The sequence below is a fragment of the Macaca mulatta genome, chromosome 8 (genome assembly GCF_049350105.2).
Source record: "Macaca mulatta isolate MMU2019108-1 chromosome 8, T2T-MMU8v2.0, whole genome shotgun sequence".
NCBI classification, from domain to species: Eukaryota; Metazoa; Chordata; class Mammalia; order Primates; family Cercopithecidae; genus Macaca; species Macaca mulatta.
The window spans coordinates 94,110,715-94,128,318 of NC_133413.1; positions in this window are offsets into that span (position 1 = coordinate 94,110,715).

Here is a 17,604-nt window from a genome sequence, read left to right on the forward strand (position 1 = left end):
GCCATTGCTCCTAGAGGCTGTTTTCTATCTCTCTCTTTTTTTCTCTCTCCCATCATACCATCTTGTACATTGTATTTTTCTTGTTCTCTTGTTTGTCTCCTAAACAAAACTTGTCAGATCCTTGAGAACAACTGTAGGGTTTTTTATTTGTATTTTCATCACCAGTTCTTAATATATTTCCAGGAGCATGGTTGACACTCAATACTGTTTGCTGAATTATTAAATGAGACAAGTACTAGATATTAACTACTCTCCACCTCACCTTCTTCAGCACCCCGAGTACTGCAGGGAGCAGTGAACATCTCTCCAATGCAGGGATCATTATGAGCATCTTAAAAATGCAATGGGCACACTGGTGCCTTAAGGCATATATCTCAGAACCAAGATTTAAGGATCTCAGAACCTCAAGGATATTTTGAAATATACATTGAACCTAATACTTGAAAATATCTATATCAGTGTGTGACAGATACTGAAATAAGAACTTTGTGCAAGAATAACAGCAGCAAAGAGAAACTTTCATTTTTCTTTATTCCTACTGAAGAAGAGGGAAGGGGGATTAGAGGCTTCCAGCACCTGAAAAGAACAAAGGTTTCTCTACCTTCCTTTTTCTCTCTTCTCTCTAAAAATTTTGAGTGCCCCTTTAGAGGTTAGTGAGCATGTGGGAGATGTAGCTGTGGGAAATACAAATACTAGGCCTGAGCATACGACTTATATTTCTAGAAGAGATGTATTTAAAAAGAAGCAAAATACACACCTCCCCGCCTTTTTCCTGTTTTACACAGATAATTTTGCATATTCATTAACTCATTTATTTTCAAAGTCCAAATTAAAGTGTGAATCACATAGACAAGGATCCATTTGTTATCATCTACCAAATTATAATTAATTTTTGACTCTACCCTTAGTGAGTTCAAATGGGATAATAGGGTTAACAAGTGTCTGAATTAAGAAATGATAATCAATTATCACATTTTCAGACTACCTGTAAGTATTTACTGATAAAATAAATATTGCAGAAATATTGGTGTGGATTTGGAGTAATTTACTTTATTCACAATATTATTTTCTCAGAGCAAAATGACGATGGAAAAGAATTGTAAAATTTACTTACCGATCCATGCGTTACAAACAATATATACTAAATTTCAATATTAGTTTATCAATTTCTAGAAGAGCTCTGATTATTTCATAGAATAAAAAGAATTATAAAATGAAAGAAGTGTCCTCATGAAAATTCTTCTACTTTTTATTAAATATTTCTTGAGCATTTACTGGATAACAAACTCAATACTACATTTCAGTGATACAGAGATGGGCCAGGGTGTGGAATTTGTCATGCAATTTCAATTTCGTGAATGCTTACTATAAAACAGTGAAGAAGATGAAGTGAAGCAGGTGATAGAAAAAGAACTTTTGAAGGCCTTCTTGTTCCAAGTTCTACAGTGAGGTTTCATTATATTTTTAATTAAAATCTTTACTGGGACAATTATAGATTTACATGCAGTTGTAAGAAACAATACAGAGAGGTCTCTGTACACTTTGCCTGGTTTCCTTCCAAATGTTTTCGCAAGCATTTGTAGTATAACATCCCAACCAGCATATTGACATTGATACAATTCATCAGTGCTAAACCGGTTCCCCCGCTTTTAGTTGTACTTGTGTCTGTGTGTGGGGGTGTATGTGTAAATTGAGAATTAAAATTTATACAATTTTATCACTTGTTCAGGTTCATGTATCTGCTGCCACAGTCAAGGTATTAAATAAATCTAACAGTATAAGGATCTTTTCAATTTCCCTTTTTAATCATCCCCATTTTTCCAACCCACCTCTCCATCCTAACCCCGAAAACCACAAATCTGTTTTCCATGTGTTTAATTTTGTCATTTCAAGAAAGTTATATAAATGGAATCTTACAGTATATAACCTTTTTGGATTGGCTTTTTTACATCCAGTATAATTCCCTTGATATTCATCCAAGTTATTTTGTTCTTGCCTTTTTATTGCTGGCATGGATATACCAGTTTCATTAACCATTCAGCCATTAAGGAAATCTGGATTGTTTCAAAGCATTGGCCTATTAGACAAAAAAAAAATCTTCTAAATAGGTTTTTGTGTGGGCGTAAATTTTCATTTCTTTGGGATAAATGCCCAAGAGTACAATTGCTGAGTATATGATTAGTATTATGTTTAGTTTTTAGAAAAACTGCCTACCAAAGTATTTTCCAGAGTGGCTCGACCATTTAATAGTACCAATAGCAATGTGTAAGTGACCTGTTTAAATCTTCACCAGCACTTGATATTGTCACTATTTTTTAATTAGAGCCTTTATGATGGTTGTGTAGTAATACCCTATTTTGGTGTTAGTTTGCATTTTCTTGATTGTTAATGATGTTGAACATATGTTCATATGCTTATTTGCCTGTCTTAATTGGTAAGTTTCTGCATGTCTTTGGTCACTTGCTAATTGTATTTTCCTTTGTTGTTGTAGAATCCTGAGATTTATATATCTTGAAAATATTGCAGGTTCAGTTCCAGATCACTACAGAAAAATCAGTATCACAATAAGTGATTCACATGCATTTTTTTTTTTTTTTGGTTTTCTAGTGCATGTAAAAGTAATGTTTACACTGTACTGTAATATATTAAGGTGTAATAGCATTATATCTAAAAATAATGTACATATCTTAATTTTAAAATGCTTTATTGTTAAAAAATGTTAATCATCATCTGAACCTTCAGTGAGTTATAATCTTTTTGTTGGTGTTGGTTCTTTCCTCGAAGTTGATGGCTGCTGACTAATCAGGGTGGTGGTTGCTGAAGGTTAGGGTGGCTGTTACAGTTTCTTAAAATGAGACAACAGTGGAATTTTCCACCTCAATTGAATCTTCCATTGATGAAAGATTTCTCTGTAGCATGCAATGGTGTTTGATAGCATTTTAACCATAGAACTTCTTTCGAGGTTAGAGTCAATGCTTTCAAATTCTGCCACTGCTTTATCAGTTATGTTTATGGAATATCCTAAATTCTTTGTTGTCACTTCAACCATGTTCACAGCATCTTTATCAGGAGTAGATTCCATCTTAAGAAACCACCTTCTTTGCCCACCATGAAAAGGAAATTGTAGCAACTCAGCCACATCTTCAGGCTCCATTACTAATTCTAGCTTTTTGGGGATTTCTGCCACATCTGCAGTTATTTCCTTCACTAGACTCTTGACCCTAGATGGCATCTTCTTCCAGTATAAGGTAGGTTTGGTTTACATTGAAAATATATTGTTTAGTGTAGCCACTTCCATTAATTATTTTAGCTAGACCTTCCTGATAACTTGCTGCAACTTCTACATTGGCATTTGCTGTTTCACCTTGTGATTTTCTGTTACAGAGATGACTTATTTCCTTAGGCCTAGTGAACCAACCTATGCTACTTTGTAACTTCTTCTCCAGCTTCCTCATCTCTCTTAGCCTTCATGGAATTGAAGAGCATTAGGACCTTTCTGTAGATTAGGCTTTGGCTTAAGGGAACGTTGTTGCTGGTTTGATTTCTATCTAGACCACTCAGACTTTCTCCATATCAGCAATTGGGCTGTTTCAGTTCTAAAAAATCATTCTTATGTTCACTGAAGTAGCTATTTTAATTTTCTTGAAGAACTTTTCTCTTGCATTCACAACTCAGCTAACTGGCACCGAGGGTCTAGCTTTAGGCTTATTTCAGTTTCAACATGCCTTCCTCACAAAAGTTAATCCACTAGTCTTTGATTTAAAGTGAGAGACATACAATTCTTCTTTTCACTTGAACACTTAGAGGCCATTGTAGGGTTATTAGTCATTCTAATTTCAATATTGCTGTGTCTGAGGGAATAGAGAGGACCAAAGAGAGGAAGAGAGATGCGGGAATAGCCAGTGGTGGAGCACTCAGAACATGCACAACATTTATCTTTTTTTTTTTTTTTAAGTTTGCTGTCTTATATGGGAGCAGATCATGTTGTCCCAAAATAGTTACAATAGTAACATCAAAGATCACTGATCACAGATCATTATAACAGAAATACTAATGAAAACATTTGCAACAGTCAGAGTCTTACCAAAATATGTGACACAGAGACACAAAGTGAGCACATGCTATTGGAAAAGTGGTGCCAATAGATTTGCACAACACAACGTTGCCACAAACCTTCAATTTGTTAAAAATAAATAAATAAACCATAAGTATCTGCAAAGCTCAATAAAGCAAAACACAATAAAAAGAGGTATGCCTGTTTGAGTTGCTGGAAGGAAGATGTTGAAATCCCCAATCTTAATTGCTATTTCTCCTTTCAGTTATATTTGGTTTGTTTTATTTGGCTTGGGAATTTGTTGATCAATGTGTAAATATTTAAGATCAATATGTCTTACTGTTCCCTTTATCCTCATGCAAAATAGTCTCTCAGTCTCTGGTTATTTTCTTTGCTCTTAAGTCTACTTTTAATGATGTTAATATAACTGCTACTCTTGCTTTCTTTTGATTAACGTTTGAATAGTCAACCTTTTTCTACACTTTTACTTTCAACCAATTAATATGATTAAATTTAAATTGAGTTTATTGAATACAGCATATATTTGGGTCTTATTTCTGGTGAGAAATTTATTATGTCCCCTTATAGGTAAATAATCACTTCTCTCTTACCGTTTCTACCTTTCTCTTCATTGTTAGTATATTCTTTAAGTTGAAGTATGATGTACCTTGGCATGGATTTCTTTTGGTTTATATTATATGGTACTTTTTCAGCTTCAGTTATATTAGACCTGAAGGTTTGTTCCTTGCATCAAATTTAGGAAGATTTATGTTATTATTTATTTGATAATGAAGACATTTCAGCCTTGCTATCTTAGTCTTCTCTTTATGGGACTCTGATGATAGGACTTTTGGATCTTTTGTCCTGTCTTACAGTCCCTGAGTCTCTGTTCATTTTGTTGTTGTTGTTGTTGTTGTTTTTGTTTACTGTATTTTTTTAATTTTAGTTTTTATTCTAAATTCTGGGGTACATGTGCACAATGTACAGGTTTGTTACACAGGTAAACCTGTGTAACATGTACCTGGGGTACATGTGCACCATGGTGGTTTGCTGCACCTATCAATCCATCACCTAGGTATTAAGCCCAGTATGCGTTAGTTGTTTCTCCTAATGCTCTTGTTCCCACCACCCTACCCCCAGACAGGCCTCCGTGTTGTTGTTCCCCTCCCTGTGTTCATGTGTTCACATTGTTCAGCTCCCACTTGTAAATGAGAGCATGCAGTGTTAGGTTTTCTGTTCCTGTGTTAGTTTGCTGAGGATAATGGCTTCCAGCTTCATCCATGTTCCTCCAAAGGCTATGACCTGTTCCTTTTAATTGCTGCATAGTATTCCATGGTGTAAATGTACCACATTTTCCTTATCCAGTTTATCATTGATGGGCATTTGGGTTGATTCCAAGTCTTTGCTATTGTGAATAGTGCTGCAGTGAACATACACATGCATATATCTTTGTAATAGAATGATCTATATTCCTTTGTTTATATACCCAGTAATGGGATTGCTGGGCAAAGTACATGGACAGACCCTTCTCAGAAGAAGACATTCATGTGAGCAAGAAACATAGGAAAAAATGCTCAATATCACTGATCATTAGAGAAATGCAAATCAAAACCACAATATGATTCCATATCATGCCAGTCAGAATGGCGATTATTAAAAAGTCATGAAACAACAGATGCTGGCAAGGCCATGAGAGAGAGGAACACTTTTACATTCTTGTTGGAAATGTAAATTAATTCAACCATTGTGGAAGATGGTGTAGTGAGTCCTCAAAGATCTAGAACCAGAAATACCATTTGACTCAGCAATCCCATTACTGGATATTCACTGCCTACTACTGAGAATTGATTTGTTGCAATTTTCTAATCTCAAGTGTTTTACTTTGTTAACACCAATCTACTAATCTCAAGTGTTTTACTTTGTTACCTCCAATCTACTATAGAACCCATCCAATAAGTTTTTATTTGTTATTATTTTTTTAAGTTTTATAGTTTCCATTTGGTTCTTTTCACCTTTTATTTCTTTGCTGAGTGCTTTCTGTGGCTGCTTGTTTTTGGCAGGGTACCAATTATCTTGCTTATCAATGTCAGACTTCCTTGAGGTTGCCACAGGAATTTCTGCTCAGTCCAAGGGGAAAATGAGCTTATGTGGGTTGTCTTATTTGTTTGCTTGGTTTTATTTTTTATTTATTTATTTATTTTTTGTTCCTCATTTTTAATGTGTGTGGGTACACAGTAGGTGTATATATTTGTGAGGTATGTGAGATGTTTTGATACAAGCATGCAATACATAATAGTCACATCATAGAGAATGGGGTATCCATCCTCTCAAGTATTTATGCTTTGTATTACAAACAATCTGATTATACTCTTTTAGTTATTTCAAATCTAGTGAAACTGTTATTGACTATAGTCACCCTGATGTGCTATTAAATACTAGGTCTTATTTGTACTATTTGTTTGTACCCATTAGCCATCCCCACCTCCCCTCACCACCTCCACTATCCTTTCCAGCTTCTGATAACCATCCTTCTACTCTCTATCTCCATGAATTCAATTGTTTTCATTTTCAGATCTTCTGTGGGTTTTCTTCTATTGCTAGGTGTGGGTGTTGGGAAATGAGGAACCTCTGTGCATTTCTCCTATAGAGTGAGAGAATATATGACTCTTGCCATTGTGTTGTTTCCTGGGTCTTGGGTTCCCAAACCAGTTTGTCTTCCACTTCCAGCTTTCAGAGCTCTCTCTTGATTGCCACATGCACTACAAAAAGGGTTTATCATTGTGCTTAATATGAAGGAAACGGGTCTACTCCATGTTGTTTGATCTTGTATTTCTTCATTTTATTTTAAACATTGTTTAACTTCCAAATATTGAATCTACTTATATCTGGTTAAATCCTAGAATATATTTCAAGACACAAAGCAAGTGTTATTTTAAACTCCATACCATTGCCCCAATCTTATAGTAGAAAACAATATATATATATAAAGTTCATTTTTAGTCTTCCTGTGAATCAGTTTTGCAAGCAAATTAATTCTTTTTTTTATATGGGTATGATTTATATTTTTAAACAAATAAAGGCATAACTTGCTGTATCTTCGAACATTATACTTGCTAGTAAGCATAACGTTAAAATGAGTTATTTTCACAGTAGGCTTAGTTTAGCCCCTCCTTTCTTGGTTCTCTAGAATCCTTCACAACCCCATTAAAGCATGCATTGATTTTGCACTTGGGCTTTTATTTTGTTTGTTTGGAAGTCTATCTTTTCCACTAAAATAGGAATTCCTTATGAAATAGGCTGTTACTTAAATCGCCTTCATGTCACATCACTCTAATTTTACACAGTGCCTTACATATAAAACCTGCAAATGAATGTTTGCTGAATAAATAAATATAGAATAAAAATTCAGAATATTATAGAATTTCATCAGAGACAAGAGGAAAAAGTAAAATCTTCGACTGCTTCATAGATACTACAACAATATTTTGTTATTTGCATATCTCTCTTTTATAGAATCACTCTTAGCTCAGTTTAAAATTTGAGATATGAGACTTCTACTCTTATCATACAAACTGATTTTTTACGATTGATTCATGAGGAAGCATGTGTTCCTACCCAGAACAAACTTCTTAATAGGATCTTTTAGCATCTAAGATAGGAAGGGGAAGGAAATAAATAAACATATTTACCACCTTAAGTCACATTTACAGAAGCATTCTCTGAGGATAACTAACTTCTTATGATTTTCTTACACAAAGGATTTTGATATTTAAGTAAATACGGATACTGTTCATATACGTAAGGGTTTGGAATTCTCTGGAAGACATAGTAGGAAATGCCATTTTCTAGTTACTAAAGATCATGGAGGACCTATCCTTCATAACTCAAATGATAAAAATCTGGCAAGAGTATAGTAGATGAGGAATCAACAGTTGATGACACAAGATAAAAGAAAAGTGCCATTTTATTTCTTACTGCTCATCCCAACATTTTTTGTGTTACTCCAATTATCTAGCTTTAGTAGTCATTTGGTTTTAAATTTAGGGAAATGAAGTGGCACTATACATAGAGTTAGCAGTGGTATTCCCCCAGACTGCTATATATTTTACATGTAAATTTTCCAACATTGTTAAATGCTAAACAATTAAAGTTAGGTTTCTCAAAAGGGAAATGAACTTATTCTTTTAATAGTAATTTTGAATGCTAAAGATTTTTGATAGTTATCTTGAGAGCAATAGAATCATAGAAACTAAGCATGAATAAATCTCAGATTATTCTCAGTTCACACACACACAAAATAACTGCTTCCACCAAAATAATAACAAAGACAAGATAGAGGATTAGTCTCTAAGTGGTAGTCTATTAGTTAAACAGTTAAATTTGTAGTCGAATATTTTCAGCAGTATCTTCTGATTGTTATTTATTATAGCTGCAAAATCTGTCAAAGGCTTTTAGGGCATGAAATATGATGTAAGTTTGACAATATATAATTTATATAGAAAATACTTCTGGAGGAAACGAGGAGAAGGATGTTTATAGAGGTGATCTTGTGTGACAGCAATATATCTTAAAATATTTGAGATTCATAGCAATTTTCTTCCCATGTCAAATACTCCATTTTTACTTGAGTGGTTGTTTTTAAAACTCATCAAGCTTTTCCTATGCTGGAAAAAGCCAAGGGGCACTAATGTGAAACTGGAATACTTCAGAAAATGTTATTTATTATACTAACAAATTTATTATCAGAAAGGCATAGTACAAATGAAAATTAATAATGTCCAAATGAAATTTCATTTCCCTGTTGTGAGATGGAATCTGCAAGTGAATTCTGGAGAAACCTGACTTATTCAAAACAAGAGAGAATAAATTAATCAAGGTGTAACTAACTGAAATTTGCATCAATTAAGTGACTTGGAAGGTACTCAATAGGAACAAAACCCAGTTACATAACTACTGAATTAATATGGCTTGCTTTAAATATGAAGAAAATGTTTTGTCTCTCAAAAACAGTTTTAAAACTAGAGTGCATTTCTTTGGAATTAAATCATTCTAATTTGCTAAGCAATTAATTATCTTGGTAGTTTTGCTCTAATATCTTTTCAAGAATCATGTAAGTTCCTTGAAAACCACACACCAGAATATCATCGTAGAGGTCTCAATATAACTGTTCTTTTATCTGAATTGTGATTAAGTATGATGGCAGTGAGTGACACTGATGAATGTTATGTTAAATAAAAAAATCTCTGACAACCCTTGATGAATTCACTGTTCCACTATTGTTGAAGTTGTTTTCCATACACTATATGGAAATATTTTTCTAAGAACCAAGGATAGTGATTATTTTGCTGAGGAGATTATAAGTAATCCACAAATATTGCAAGTATAAAGTAGCCTTGAACTTCCAAACAAATAAAAAGGGTAGGTACTCTCTCAAAAGATAAAAATGAATAAAAAGAATAAGTTTGGCTAAAATACAAGATAACTATCTCTGTCAACTATAAACATAAGGGAAATGGAAAACAGTCATAAGGTGAAGGTCACTAGTCTGCGAGGTGCAAGATTAGACGGCTTAATCTTTTTGTGATGGTGCCAGATAGAGGAACATGTCCAGGCTCACTGTTTGAAGAAGAGTTGGGTGAAGATACCCAGCTTATGAAAAGAGGCTGAAGAAATTTTTGGAAAACTGCTACCTTAAATAGACTGCTACCAAGCTACAACAACACAGACATAACTTTAAAATGAACTGAACTTGACCCCACACTGACTCAGAGACTATATCTCGATATCACAGTATCACTGTGGCTTGAGTCTTGAACTGACTTTTTAAATATGGTTCTGGTTCTACACTGGAAGCTCTAATAACTAAGCAGAAGGAACTGTAAAACTATAAACAGGACGGGTTGATGGGTACGGGAAACCACCATGATACATGTATACCTATGTAACAAAACTGCACCTTCTGCATATGTACCCTAGAGCTTAAAGTATAATTTAAAAATAAAAAAACTAAACAGGATAAAACTGGAAAATCATGGGACAGAAAGACTACTTCATAGATTTGGCCATAGTACTTTAACTACATAACGACAATAACAATAAATAATAGTAACAATGAAAATGAGCACAATTTTGACATATTGAAAACACAACTATATTATATCAATCTGGATATAAATCTATTTATAAAACCACCCATGTGTGCTTTCATTAAAAAAAAAAAAAAACTTTTATATACATCCAAAAGGAACACTTTTGGTTTATTTTATTATCAGATTTTCATTATTGAACTGCTATCCTAGAACAGCATATTGGAGTTAAGAATTTTTGAAGTGAAACAGCTCTTAGTGATGGCAATATTCAGAATGTGATCCTAAGAATAGGTGGATATAAAAGAATGAAAGTGAAAGCTGCTAACATCAAAGAAGTCAAAGAGGAAAATGAGTAGACAATTGGATGAAGTGACTCTGATTATTACGGAGTTGCTTATGATGGTGACAAAAATGTGACTGGAGAGAAAAATAATAAACACATTATTAATTTTCCTATGATTATGTTTGATTTACCAGGAGGTCAGATCATGACCGCCGTAAGGAGGAGAGAAGGAAGCCAAGAATTCCTTGGTGTTTAACTCAAATTTGCCATTATGACTAATCTCTAACAATTACTTCATTCATTCATTCATTTACTCAAAACATGTAGTGAAAACAGTCTAAGAGTGGTTTACTTTTTTAATTTTACCTCCGCTTGAAAAATGATGTACATTTTCAAGAAAATACACAAAGACTTTTCTTAGTAAAGTAACAATTCTTTTGTAGTTTTCTACACTTAACTGAGAGCCCCAGAATTTATTCATTTTACCCTTACTTTCTTCTAGTTACACTCAGCTCTTTTATAATCTCCTTTATTGCCATGTTTGCAAGTATTGTCTCTGTATTTATATCTCATTTCAGACTTATACAAGCATATAATTGATAAGTATTAATATTTAAATGCTGAATAGTATTTAATCGAAATTGCAGTATTAACATGTGCTAAACTATATTTCTGCTCATCACAACATCCTGCTGCAATCTTCTACATATTAATAGATGGCAATTCCAGTTTTAGGGTTATTAAAACTAAAAATATGGTTGCTATTTTTAATTTTACATTTCTTTCCCTCAAATCTACATCTGATCATTAGCAATTTCTTTTAGGCCAAGCTTAAAACCATAGGTGTAATCTGACCTCTTTTTACCATCTCCCTCATCGAAGTCAACACTTGCTATTTGCTCTTGTCTGGACTATTGCAGTATCCTTGACTGTTCTCTCTGTTTTGAGTTTGACTTTCTTCAGTCTGTTTTTACTAAAAGAGTTTGACTTTCTTCAGTCTGTTTTTACTAAAAGAACAGAGTAATCCTGTTGATACATAGGACAGAACATTTCATTCATCTTTTCAACAGCTTCCAATGGTTTTCCATCTTGGCAGTGTAAACAAGTTTTCTTTCTGTTCTTAAATAGCCAGACATGCTCCCACCTCAGGAAATTTCCATGTGTTACTGTCTCTGCCTAGGACACTCTTCCCACCAATATTATTTGCTCCCTTTCCACCTTCAGTACATATTATACATGTACTGAATATATAACTTCTCAGTACATATTTCCCTTGGCTTATTATCTAGACTGAAAACCCCTGCCTGCACAGGGCCTAGCTCCCTTCCTACCTTTTTGTTTTCTCTCTGAGCATTTATTATCATTCATTTATGTACAACATATTTATTCATTTGTAAAAATTTTGTATGCTATACTCATTCAACTTGTTTCTGGCACATCTTACTAGAATGGCAGCTCAATTAAGGCAGGAGTTTCCTGTTTTGTTTTCTGTTGTAACCCTAACACTTAAAACAGTGCCTGTTTCCCAGCACTTTGGGAGGCCGAGACCGGCGGATCACGAGGTCAGGAGATCAAGACCATCCTGGCTAACACGGTGAAACCCCATCTCTACCAAAAAAGACAAAAAACTAGCCGGGCGAGGTGGCGGGCGCCTGTAGTCCCAGCTACCCGGGAGGCTGAGGCAGGAGAATGGCGGGAACCCGGGAGGCGGAGCTTGTAGTGAGCCGAGATCCGGCCACTGCACTCCAGCCTGGGCGACAGAGGGAGACTCCATCTCCAAAAAAAAAAAAAAAAAAAAAAAAAACAGTGCCTGTGCTCAATAAATATTTGTACAATGAATAAATAAATGTCATCATATATATGTCTATATATATATGTATGCACCTTTTTATTAAATCAAGTTTCACACTTACGTTATTATAATTATTTAAATATAACTTATCATAGCTGGAATTCAATTTTGTTAATTTTTCCTATAAATTATTTATTACAAAATATTTGCCTATTATTTACTTAATTGCAATTGTTCTTAATTATGTAACAAATTTTTCATGTTTAATTTTCTGCACTGCTATCACTAACTCAAATCCAAACACTATTTTATTAAAGTGTCTGGAGAAATATGCACTGAACTATTGCATAGGTAGATTCATAGGTCTTCCAATGACCCAAAGATTTTGAAAAACAGAACTGTGTTTTATGCTGAAATCATAAATTCTCTTTCCAGGCATAATAATTTTCATACTGAAATCATGAATTGTCTTTCCAAGTATATCAATTTACTATGCCTAATCCCAAAGACTCATAGCAAGTCGCTTTAATTATGGCTGTTGTATGTCATTTCTAGATAAGAAAACGTTGTGTAAAAGTTGCCAAAGGCATGAGAAAAAATGGCTACAGATCAACTTAAACAACTATGATTCTGACTCATTTTTCAAATACCTAAATAATACTATTAGATTTTCAGAGAAAAGTCTAAACTGCTTAGCACAAGTTTCAATGTTTTATGCAGTATCTGTTAAGCAAGACTTCTCAACCTCAGTTTTGTAATCCCCTCTATCTCTTCACTCAATTTGCCCCTCACTATGGCTGATTTTGCCACTTTTCTGCTGGCATGCAATCTTGCAGAGATGTGGAGATTTTCTGCAGCTTCATTCCATGTAGTCAAAAGGCCACCAAAAGAAGTAGCTTCCTAATGTCCAGATCACAGCCAATTCAGTTTGACAAGAGACGGTTTATTTATTTTTAAATATTTCTTAGTATTCAATTAAATGTTTTATATTTAGTATTTAAAAATACATACAGAATTTAAAACATTTTCTATTTTTTTCTAAAACTGATAGCCCCTTCTTTTATTTGTAGACCTAAAACTAAATGAATGAAAAACATTCAGGTCAAAAATATGACTCTCATTTTTAAAAACAATACTTCATGTTGTTTATGGTTCTATAGACTTACACTCTTTTATAACTGAAAGAAATATGAATGACAATTGAAATCAGCCATTGAAAGGATTTTATGAAAAATAACTATTGCAACTGTCATAATTTGATGGTATTGGAAGATGGCAGAGATATAATATGACTGATGATTGGCGGGGATAACTGGAAACTCCAAGCCAGACTTTCCATTATGTCAAAGCTCAGCAGGAAACATGCAACAAAATCAACAATCACTTTTACATGTACAGTTCTTTATCATTCAAATGCATCTCTCAAAGTACTTTACAAGACTGTACAATGACTGCAAGAAATAGCGACACGAAGCAAGCAACTGAAAACTAAATAGAGGGAAAAAGTGATCCTTATGGATTTGATTGGAGAGAATAGAATATCTTTGGGCATTTTGATTTGGATGAAAAGATGTTAAATAGTCAAGACATGAGGTCCCATTGGGGCATGTTTGTTCTATGGTCATTTCAGTAGAACTATGCAAATAACACCAAGAGAGTCTTAACTTTAGCAGATATAATTCACAGAAGAAATTTCAACACATTATTCTTTAAGGTTGCAGACAAGGTATAAAATGAATCACCTAGAAATTTTTATGACCACTTTAAATTTATTCTGGAATGAGAAACTGGAGTGTATGAGGATAGGAGCAACCAAATAGACAAACAAAATCCTCTCTATGCCTTTATTTACAATGTAGTGATAAAAACAAGGTGCTTAAAAAACATCTATTAAAATAAGCTATCTCCCTATATAGTACTTAGTAATTGTACATTTTATTAGTGACAAAAAAATGCTCTGCTTTCACTGTTTTGTATACTTGCTTTAATGTAAGATTTCTCAATATAAACATTATTGTCATTTTAAGGCAAATGGTTTTTGGGGTGAGTGGTGAGGGGTTCCCTGGTGCACTGTAAGTTGTTTAGCAGCTTCTCTGGTCTCTTCCCACTAGTTACAGTTGTAACTTCCAAGTCATGATAGTTAAGCATGTCCCCAGATATTGCCAAATGTCATTTTCATTTGTTTGTGTGTTTTTCTTTTGGGGGATCAGGAGAGCGAAATAATCCTCTGTAGAGGACCAGTGCTATAGTATGACAGAACATCAGTTTTGCTGAACTGCTTCTGCCCTCCACCTGTGAGTTGCTGCTGATTTTACTAAGTCTTTAATGTTGTCAATTCTATTATCACATTTAACTTATCACACTCTATTGTAATAGCCAACTTCCTCATGTGCTGACTGATCTGGACCTAAGGACTATGAAATCAGAATTCTTGTCTCCGTTGTTGATCATGGTTTCCCTGAAAGAAGCACAGAGCTTGGCATATAGCACTAATAAATATATGTTTATTGAATAAATTACCTTCTTTGTTTCATATTATAAGTTCATGTACAAAAACATAGAAAACAGCAGGGACAAAAGAGTCTGTAAATTCAGAATATGTTTGTTTTATAGACAAATAGCATAAGACTCTGATAAGCAACACAGACTAAAAGGTAATGCATGGTTATGTAAAGGCTGAGTCTAATGACTAAATTTATCATTTTGGGTTCCTAAGCATAAACGTCGTATTATTCTCCTGAGGCAAGAAAGCATTAACCCGGGCCTCCAAAATTAAATAATTTCAATAAAGATAGATTGGTCATACTCATCCTTTTAGAGAATGTAGTATACCGTTATGGATGTATTAACCTGTTTTATAGAAACTAGCATCATCACCGTGGGGTCATCCAGATCATTTTATCAAGATTATAAAACAGAGTCCAGAGGGAAGTATTCTAAGTTTAGTATAAGCTTGCAACTAAAAATTTATAGAACTGTATGTCTTCTGTGAAGTCTTAATTTCTTTGGGTCATTTGGGGAATGAGAAAAAAATGAATGAGCACACATTTTCTCTTATAAATATGTAAAAATACCAGCTACACAATAAAATGCCTTGTTTTGAAATTGTACTTCCTGTACAAAAGTTCGCATCTATGAGCTCCTTAGTTTTCTATAGACCTATTTTCCTTTTCTTGTTTGAATAAAATGGTAATGATAAAGAAAGGAATTTTTCGGTCTTTTGATGATAACTAAAAAAAGATTTCTCTTGCACTATGTGTACTCTCATAGATGACCTTTCTCATTCTAGCTTAACTTTAGGCAAGTGCTTTTATCCAATTTATTTTTCTCTTCCTTTTCCAGTTTTTCTACGGGGAACATGTGGCTAACCATAGCATTAAAACAATATATATTGCCCTATAATATTTGTGGGCTATATCTTAATATTTTCATTTCTCTTACATTTAGAGTTTCCAGAAACAATTGAAAAACGGTGTTAGGATGGCTAAAGTAATTTAACACATTTTTAAAAAATGTGTTATTCAGTAATTCACTCATTTTTGTCTTTTAATCTCATTCAGTTACAGTTACGTCCAAAAATCTTTTTCATATCTTATATCATTTCATAGGTAAGAATATTTCCCACTTATTCAAAAAAAATCTTTGTGTGTGTGTGCGCATTTGCTTCCTCAATAAATAATTTGTGAACACTTACAGTGTAATATTGTCTGTATGAAATATATTAAATACAGTTTTGTTCCTCTCGATACTCGTATCTATTAGTTTAATCAAATAATAAAAGTATAAATGTAGCAACTTATATTTTATTAAAAATCCAAATGTGTTAAATAGTTCTCTTTACGTTTGATATATGCTAACAAACCTGGCACATATTATAGCCAAAGAAGCATTACCTTTATCTTACATTAATGGGCTAGACTTATTTATAATGATCACCCATCATTTTTCTTAGTCCAGTATGAAAACCTTAGCCAATTTTGGTCTATAATGGACTACTGTAACTTCATGAGAGCAGCAAATAAATGCAGTAGCTGGCCTATCATCTACAGGTAATATATTATCTAACACTCCTCCCACCCATTCAGGTCTACAAAGAATGAAGTGAGGTTAGGAATTGTTAATCTTGTAGAAAATGTAATGTCTATTTATTTATTTATCTACATGTTTTTTTCTAAGTATATTGTGTATGTCAAACAGATACGGTAATGTTACATAGTTAAAGTAACTAGAATACATGAATAAACCATATGTACAAGCAAACCAATCTCATTAGAAAAAAACTGTAGGAGGCACAAAAGAAATATGTGAATGGATTAGAAAAAAAAGGTCGGAAGCATAAAGAAGGGAGTATTCAACGTCATGGAAAAGTCAGGAAAGACTTCACAGAGGTAGTAACACTAGAGGCAAAGAACAACAAGAAAAAAGGTGAGAATTTACTAGGTGGAAAGAAAAAGAAGATTGAAGACACTGCGAATAAAACTATGAGCATGTGAGAGTTCATGGCTGATTTGATGTAGAAAAGCAAAACTTCTACAAGAATAGTTATAAGATATATAGCCCGGTACTTTTTGGGTCATTACTATGGAAGATTTTGTGAATTTGGCTCTTTCAACAATGGAAAATTATGCAAACCTTCAGACAAAGGAAGTGATATGATTTGATTAGGTTAGGAGTTACCACTTGAAATTATTGGTAGTTTCAAGTTGGAATCAACTGACTTGGAGAAGAAAATCAGAAAAATATGACAATTACTAGGTAAAGTGAACATGTCTTGCTTGCCCATAGTGCATTCCCTATTGCCTCACATTCCTAATAGTACCCTGTCTCTCACTGAGGAACAACCTCTCCTCTAGTAGCACACACACGCAATCTGGATGAGATTCTTTCTTGTCTGATTCCACCATCGCTAACTAGTGTAAGCTCAATTGCCTTTGAACCGCAATGTTTGTGAAGGGCTGGGTGCCAGACCTAAGCAAATGTCACTTTCATATCCTCAGTGATAGGGTCATCCTGGTCCAATATAATAAACTCAGGATTTTGCTCAAGTATTGTGTGAAGTAGGTATTCCCCACTCCTCTCACTCCTGGTGTGAGAGAGGAAGCTTGTAACTTTGGATAAATGTAATCCTTCAGCCTGAATATAAATCTTGCACCTGGATGAGTTCAGGAACATGAGAACTACAGAGAAATAAACTCAAAGGCCACATCAACCTGTATCTAAAATTTACTCTTTCTCTACATTTTCATTTTGTAAACCAAAAATTCTCCTTTATTATTTCAGTTGAAATTGGGTTGTTTCCAAAAAAATAGCCACAAAACTGACTTAATGCAGTTATTGAAGCAACGTCAATATAGATCATGAGTTAATGGACAAGATAGGCCTATAA